Genomic DNA, 8,507 nt, shown 5'->3' on the forward strand with positions numbered 1-8,507 from the left:
GGGTGTGTGGGAATGAGACCAGCAGGAGCACAGGGGCTGACCCTGCCGTTGGACTGCACCCTGACCACTGTGTGGACGGCAGCAGGAGTTTCTGGGGAACCGGTGAGGAGAGTACCTGCCAGGGAGCGGCGCGGTGGGGAAGGCTCTGTGCGTCCACATCACTGCACGGGAAGGGCAGGCGGTGCCAGGCCCAGGAGCCATGGCAGAGGCGGCCCGCGGCAAACGGGATGTGGGACCTGTGTCGGGGGCTTGCCCAGCCACCGTGCAGACAACCGGGGTGGCCCACGGGCCATGAAGCGGTGCCAGCAAGGGTCTGGAGGGCAGCAGGGGAGGGCAGAGAGGGGAGGCGCAGACCCCACACAGCTGAGGGGTTGGGGCCAGCAGCTCACGGGTCCCCAGGACACCTGTCCCCTGTGTGCACTCTGGGGGGGCACTTCAAGGCTCCGGCTTCGTTTTGGTTACATGGACCCCCCACGGCCCATCCTTATAGGTTGAGGAGGGCCAAATGAGGTGCGGGCCGCGGCTGGGGGCTCTTGTGCCTGTGGGGAAGGGGGCTGTCGGCTCCGGATGGCACCTGCACTGTGTTTGTGCCCAAGGACCCCTGACGGGGGGGCTTGCATGACAAAAATTCAATCGTCTAGACGTCAGGTGTTCCATGGGGGTGTCGGCAGGGCTGGCCCCCTGGGCCGGGAGGGAGAGTCCGTTCCAGGCAGGCTTCTGGCGGCTGCCACCATCTTTTGTGTCCCTTGGCTTGGAGGTGCTGTCTCTGCGCGGTCTGCCCCTTGCGCGTGTGTCCAGACCCCCCCTTTGATAAGCGCATAGGTCAGGTGGGATTAAGGTTTCAGCCTCCACGATCTTGTTCCCAAACAAGGGCCCATTCTGGGGCACTGGGGCAACAGGATTTCAGTACATAAACCGGGGCTAAGCCATAACCGTCCACCCCTGGCCCCCAAAAGTCATGTCCTTTTCCCAAGCAAAACACTTCGCCGAACAAGTCCCAAAATCACCCCACTGAACAGCAACCCTGCATCCAAAATCAGCTGAATCAGGGAGAGGCAAGACATGTGTACGACTGAGCCCGGGGTGCAGGGTGGACGGGCCCGTCCCAGCAGGCAGGGACCTGAAGCAAGAGAGGCCAGGTCCGGCAGGGCTCCCCATTAGGTGATAAGGTTCCGGAAGAATCCGCTCCAGCCCTACACTCTGTCTTCGGAGCTGGCGCCCGAGGCCTGGGTCCTCTGTGCCCCCCTTGGCAGCCCCGCCGGCCTCTGTGTCCGTGGCTCCGTCTCAACGCCAGCCGCCTTCTGCTTCCGTCGGGCAGGCGCGTTTACGTGAGATTCTCAGAAACCTTGTCGGCATCCCAGGCAGTTCCTCAGACAAGTCCACCTCCAGGGGCCTTTCCTGGGGAACCGCATGGCTGCTCCTGGTTCCTCTCAGACGCTTGCTGGGACCACACGCACCATCCCCGGCGGGAGGCGTCTGGCCAGACCCACAGAGACCTTCCCAAAGCTCCTAGTTGTGGCTCCGCGTGCGGCCGCCTCCCACATTCCCCGGCAGCAGTGAGCAGGGCCGGGCCATCTGCACTGTGCGTGGACAGCTCCTTAGCCAAGTGCCCTCACCAGGCGCTTGCGCAGCGGTGCTCTCCGAGCCCAGACACGCTGGCGGCCTGCTCCCCAGCCCAGGGCATGGCCAAAGGCCTCCCATGAAGACAAAGCACTCACGGGCCTGGACCCAAGCCGCAGAGCCCCGGGGGCAGGCACTGGGGAGGGCTGCGTCTGCTCCCACCACTCGTCAGGGAACCGCACAGAAGTCCAGCCGCAGGCCCCTCTGCAGGCAAAGGGGACCCAGGCCTCCTATAGGATGGCCCAGGGCCAACATTCGGAGGCCTGGGGGGGACACAGGGCCCCGGGGCCCGCCACCAAGGCAGCACGGGCTCTGCAGCAGGGGCAGCGCCCCTTATTGTACCCCCTACCCTGCACCCTCTGTGCGCGGCCCCAGCCTCACAATCCCGTCTGTCTTCCAGACACCGAGACGCCGCATCTGTTCCCCTTGGTCTCAGGATGTGAGGCCCCGAATGAAGGTGACCTCATAGGCCTGGCCTGCTTGGCACAAGGACCCTCCATAGAGTCGGTGCAGGTCAGCTCAAGCCCGGAGGCGCAGGACCAGAGGCAGAAGACTCACCTGATCGTGCTGGGGACGCGAGGGCACACTCAGCTGTCCGTCCTGATGGCCAACTGGAAGCCGGGCCTGCACCACTGCAACGCAAACGTCAATGGGGCCACCAACAGCCCCAAGCTGCACAAGGCCATCCAGTGGCCAGGTGGGTGGTCCCCAGGCCCCCAAGGATGGCCTCCAGGGTCTCCCGCTCCTTCCACCCCAAGGACAACGCGGGCACCTGGGCCCAGCATGCAAGAGTCTGTGGCTGAGTGTGGGGCCTCCCATGGCCCAGTCTGCACCATGCAGCCCACTAGCACCTCCCTCCTGCCATCCTCCGTCCGTCCTCCTGGCCACCGTGCAGCGTCCCCCGCGCACGTACCATCTGACCACCCCCCCAACTCTCCCTCCGGTTTCAGCGTCCTGGGAAGTGAGGACCTCCCGGTCGACTCGCAGGCCGTCCTTACCAGAGGACTCCACCAAAGCCCCCAGCACTGCCAGGGTCCCAGGTGAGGACCCCCACCCCAGCACGCCCACCCCTGCCTTCCGTCCCTTGGCTGACTCCTTCAGGCAGCCCTCCCTGACTTCTCTGGGTCGGGAAGGGCAGGCACTGAGGAGGTGCACATGGAGCACCGACCGCATGGCAGGCCCTGTGCCGGGCACCAGCAGACACCCCCTCAGGCACCTTGTGAATAGGAGACCCCCCGACTCCTGCAGAGAGCACAGTGCATGAGGCTGGGCCGCGGGCCAGGCTTGGGACGCGCTAGGCCTCAGACACGAGCCTGTCCCGGAGCCCCACGTGGGTACACGTGGCCAACACGGCCAGGTGGGCGGAACCTGGCCCCGTGACCCTTACAGAGCTGCAGCATGTCACCGAAGCTTCAGGAGCCGTGACGGTGGACCCAGGGGTCCCTGCAGCAGGTGCCCCCCCAGCCGGCTGCCTGTCCAAGGGCCACGTGTGGTCACAGCCGCCCTGCCTGCCCCTCGGGGACGGTTCAGTGCTCGCTCCTCTGAGTGGGGCAGCAAGCTGTGTTCGCAGACAAAGAAGGGCAGCCCCAGCACCAGCCCTCTGGGGCGTTGGTGAGGCCCACACGAGGGGCAGGGGCTGTGGTCTGCTGTGGCCCCTCCGTGGGCCCTCCACAGCCCGCCCCACCTGTGACCACCCCATCTCCAAACACCAGTGCCCCGGCTCAGCACAACCCTGTCAGACCCAGAAGGGACCGGGCAGTAAGGAGAGGATGCCAAATGCCACCCTGACCTGGGCAGGGGTACTTGCCGGACCCTGTCCATGCAGGGCACGTCCGCCGGCTGACCGGGAGCTGGGCCCAGGCAGAGCTCTGGGGAGACCCTGCAGGCAGGCTGTGTGGGCCCTCCAGGGGAAGATGACCTCCAGGGGGCAGACTGGGCCATGCTGGTCCCACGAGCCCAGCCCTCCGAACAGGCCGGCACTCTCCACCCCAGAGGGCCGCACGGGCCACAGCCCGGAGCTATTTCCTACAAGCTGGGAATGGTCTTTGCCACTTTAGCTGGATGCGGGGGGTGGGGGGGGACGGAGACCCAGGAGCCCCATGTAACTGCAAAGCCTAAATATTTACTATCTGACCCTTTACAGAACAAACTTGTGGGTGTCTAGTCTGTCCCAAACCTAAGGCCCGATAACGTACTGGCCGCCCTCACCCTGACCATAGAGGGCACTGTGGCATGATGACCCCTCAGGAGCCCTGGCGAAGGGCCAGCAGCGGGTGCGGGTAGGCCTCCGGACCCCAGAGAGCAGTAAGGCCGAGGGGCCCAGGGAGGCCACGGCCCACCGGTCTCGCCCCCTCCTTTCCCCGTAGTGCCCTCCACCAGCCACACCCTGACGCCAGCCACGGAGCCAGGAAGCCCAGGGGACACCATGCTCAGAGGCCAGTTCCTTGGGGCACAGAGTGGGAAGGGGAGGGACTGGGGAACCCTGGGGAAGTCCTGCCCCACGAGCAAGCCCCCAGCCCAGCAGTGGGAGGCCAGGAAGCAACAAAGGGGGACTCTGCACTGGGGAGCTAGGCAGACCTGGGCCTGGCACTGCCCACAGCACCGCCCCCAGGCTGATTCCCCGCTGACCTCTGCCCGCTGACCGAGGTCGCTGTCCTCTGGCAGACTGCGGGAACCACACCCACCCTCCCAGCATCTCCTGCACGCTGAGCCAGCCCAGCATGCCTTCCCAGGTGGCATCCACAGCACCAGCAGAGCACGGTGAGGCCCGCTCCCGGGCCCAGGAGATGGGTGGCTGGGACCCTGCACACACACCCCCCGCCCAGCCCAGCGGCTCCACCGGCCCCTCCTTCCACAAGGAGAACCAAGGGGATGGGGAACCGCCCTCCCGGGCCGCCCAGCTTCACCCAAGCCTCAGGTGGCCCCAGCATGACCGGGCTTCTCCCCATAGCTGCCACGGCGCCCTGCTGCCTCGCCGTCCGTGCCCTGACCGTGCCCCAAGCGGCCTCCTGGCTCCTGTGTGAGGTGTCTGGCTTCTCGCCCCCAGACATCCTCCTCACCTGGCTCAAGGGCCAGACGGAGGTGGACCCTGCTGGGTTTGCCACTGCACGCCCCACGGCCCAGCCTGGGAACAGCACGTTCCGGACCTGGAGCGTCCTGCGTGTCCTCGCCGCCCAGGGCCCCGGCCCGGGCACCTACACGTGTGTGGTCAGGCACAACGCATCCCGGAAGCTGCTCAACACCAGCTGGAGCCTGGACACTGGTGAGTCACTCACAGGCTTGAGGGCTTCCGTCCCGGCCTCCTCCCAGAGCGGGGCAGGGGCGGAGGGGCAGCCCTCCCAGGAGCTGAACGGCTGGGTCCTGGGGCTGTGGCCAAGGGCCTGCACCGCCCACCCCGGACCACCCCACCCCAGCCTGCTCGGCGTCTGCTCGACGTCTGGGGTGGGCTTTGGATGCCCCGACACCTGTCCCCCCAAAGCCTGTCCTCATGTCTACACACCACATGCTGGACTAGGACCGGGGGGAGGCGGCTGTCACCCCCGCCAGGCCCCAGAGAACAGCCATTTCCCACCAAGATATGCCGCACCGCTGGGCGCAGAACAGGGGCCTCCCCTGGGGAGGGTGGTCATCCAGACACCACCTTCCAGCGGCATCTGAGCCTCCCCAAGCCCCAGGACCCCCAGTGGTCTGGGAGAACAGTCAGCACCTCAGGATCCAGATACACCCAGAAGTGGGAGCTGGTCTCGGTACCCAGGGACATCTGACCAGCCAAGGCCCACAACGGGCCCCGACTGCAGGCCGCCTACAGGGCGGAGGGGACGGAGGCCCGCCAGGGTGGGGCTCACGGTAGAAGTTTAGGGCTTACTGTGCCCTCTGAGGCCCTCGTCAGACCCCCTTGCCACCCCATCACGGGGCAGCACCCTGACAAGAGCCCTTCCTGGCCCGGCAAGGCCCTGGTGGGACTGTGCTGGACACCTGAGGCCAAGCAGCCATCTTGCTCCCGCTCATGGAGGGGCAGCAGGTGGTCTCGGCTCCGGGTGCTGGGAGGGGGAAGGTGCCCAGTGGAGGCCCATGGCAGCAATGTGGGGGGCATGCAGGAAGTCTGTGCCAGGCTCCATGGCTTGGACACCCCACCAACAGCCCATACCCTGCCTTGGGCATCCCCCCACCGATGAGAGCACTGGCCCTACTGTGTCCTATAGCCAGGCTTGGCGGTGCTGGCAGCCTGCTGGGCAGCGGCCCATGGGGGCCCCAGAGAGGTGGCGGCTCCTCAGCACCCCCAGCCCGCTTGCCTCTGCCCCCACAGGCCTCCCCCAAAGTCCCAGTGCCAGGCCCTGTCTGCCCACTTATCCTGGGACCCCTTTCCTCAGCCTGTCTTCTCGGCCTTGCCCCCGTTCCCTCTGGGTGCCACCTGCACTGGGCCACCTGTCATGGCTCATGCCCCCAGGGTATGTGTTCTCTGGCCCTGCTTTTCCTCCCTCCTCTGGGCTCCCTGAGGGCCAGGTCCACGCTGACACTCCTCCAGGTTCCACCGTCCTACACCCAGCTGCCCCCAGGCACAGACCCGGCCTCTCCAAGGTCTGATGTCACAGGTGAGGGCAGACGAGCGCCCTGGACAGACTCAGTCAAGGCTGGACACTGACCTGCATCATGCGCAGAGCCCCAGCTGCAGGCTCCAGGTGTGCGTGCACGGGCACACCTGGGTCACCTGAGCACATACAAGTGTCCAGCGGTGGAGAGGCCAGGACAGCCCAGCGGGCAGGGCTCAGCTCGGATGATGTGGCCTGGTCCTAGTGCGCTCCCCTCCGCCGACCGTGACATCTATGCCTGTGGTTGCCGGGGGTGCTCAGCCAGGCCCCTCCCAGTGCCTGCACACACGAGCATGTGTGGAGCAGGGCAGGGGCGCATGGAGGCGTGCAAGCGAGCGGGGACGGCCAAGCCTCCCCAGTGCCCAGCACTGCCCTCTCCCGGTGCCTGCAGCTGTCCCACCCCCAAGCGTGGACTCAGAGCCTCCAGAGCCCAAACATGCCGCATCTTCTTGCAGGGACAGAGGTACGTCCACCTGCCAGGGTCACACGCTCTGGAGACAGGACGCGCTGCAGAGGGTGCCGGGGGCCCCCGGGAGCGAGTGCGGAGGAAGCCCTCCTCTGGGAGGGCCAGGCCCTCACCAGCCCACTAAGGGCTGAGCCGTGCAGGCGGGCCTGCTCAGGGAGGCAGCTGGAGCCCTGCCCGTATCTCCCCGACCCCTGCTCCAGCCAGGTGGGGGCGGATAGAACCGCTCCCCTGGTTTGGGCCACCTCAGCCCCGTGGAATGAGCCCGTCCTCCACGGATCAGCAGGGTCTCAGCCACGTCCCCCCAACAGCTGAGCACCCTCCTTCCTTCCACTGCAGCTGAGGCTCTGCTTCTGGGGGTCCTCCTTGCTCTCCTCACAGGACCCCCAGGCTCCCCCCGTCCCGCATCCACAGGTCTGTCCTCTGTCTCAGCCCAGCGCAGCCCCCTGTTCCCAAACAGCGGTACACTCAGCACAGGCCTGGCGCACGGGCAGCCATGATGGTGGGGACATTTGTGCTCCGCAGGGTCACCATAAAATAACACCAACACCCCCCGCAACCTGGTCCTGCTCCCCATCTCACATGAGGGCTGCATGCGCCCAGGTCCCACACACAGAGGTCAGGGCTCTCCGGCGCCCGGACCTCCAACCCTTCTGCTTCTCTCAGCCCCAGCCTGGGCCCTCCCCCGCTAATCACAGTACACTCCCTGCTGGGCCCTTGCTGCAAGCTTCCCCCTCAGCCCAGCCTTGCTCCACAGCAAAGGGATTTCTGAGCCTCCAGTCAGGATGTAGAAGATAAGGAAGGACTGTCAGGCCAGTGGGAACAGACAACACCACAGACATTCTGTAAACCATGCTTATTTAAAGCCACCAAAGAGCTGGGGACTCACAGAGGTCCAGCTGGTGACCTGGTTCCTACAAAGAGAACATTGTCGGCCACCTCACCCCACCCTGGACATGGGGGACAGAGGCATGGGCATCCAGGGAGGTGAGGGACATGAGGGAATCAGTCAAGGCTTTAATGTCTGCGTGGGCTGACATGAGGAATGAGCGTAGGGATGAACCCAAATGCATTCTCTCTGTCACTGACTGCCCTGCACAGGACCTTTGTTCAGTGTCCACAGTGGGGAACCGAGCTGGGTCAGATCCCCCGTCCTGTGTGGTGCCAGACCCTGACGTCCCCGTGGAAGGAGAGTCCTGACCCCAAACACTGGAGTTGAAGTCAACTGTCCTGCCATCCCAGCCGGCTGAGTCCTGATTGGACAGGTCCCACTGCTGCACGTGGAAAGTGCATGTGTACACCCCACTTTACCCTCTGCTTGGTTGTCTGTTCGCAATGCCCAGCGTGCATGCAAAAATTAAAAGGTGTGAAAAAAAAACCAGAAAAGCTTCCCCATGATCTGGATGAAAAGTCGCAAACAGACCCACAAGAGATCCAGATGCTGGGATTAAAAGCAGGTCCGTTCATGTGTTGTCCCCGTCTCGGGCTTCTCCAGGCTGTGCCCTGCGGATGGCCCGCTGCTCTGCCGTGCCGGAGGGGAGGCTGCGAAGGAGGCTTGTCACACCCACCCCTCCCGTCCTCGCCCTTCCTGCTGCAGGGCTTGGTCCACTGCCCTCGTCAGGGCCCAGAATCCCAGTCTTTCCCTGGACAGCGCTCTGCGACCCTTGTCACGTCCAGCCGAGCCCCCAGCTGTCCACCAGTGCCCTCCACCTGTCTGGCACAGGCTTTCCCAAACTGTCTGGAGCAAGGGCCGTTGCCTTCCTTAACGTCTCCTGTTCACCATGGACCAATACCTTTGTAGAACATGACGGGACGTACTTACTAGATTCACAGAC

This window comes from Eumetopias jubatus, unplaced genomic scaffold (assembly GCF_037043125.1).
Source record: "Eumetopias jubatus isolate StellerSeaLion01/CBP00866 unplaced genomic scaffold, mEumJub1_p1.0 scaffold_7, whole genome shotgun sequence".
In the NCBI taxonomy this organism is placed as follows: Eukaryota; Metazoa; Chordata; class Mammalia; order Carnivora; family Otariidae; genus Eumetopias; species Eumetopias jubatus.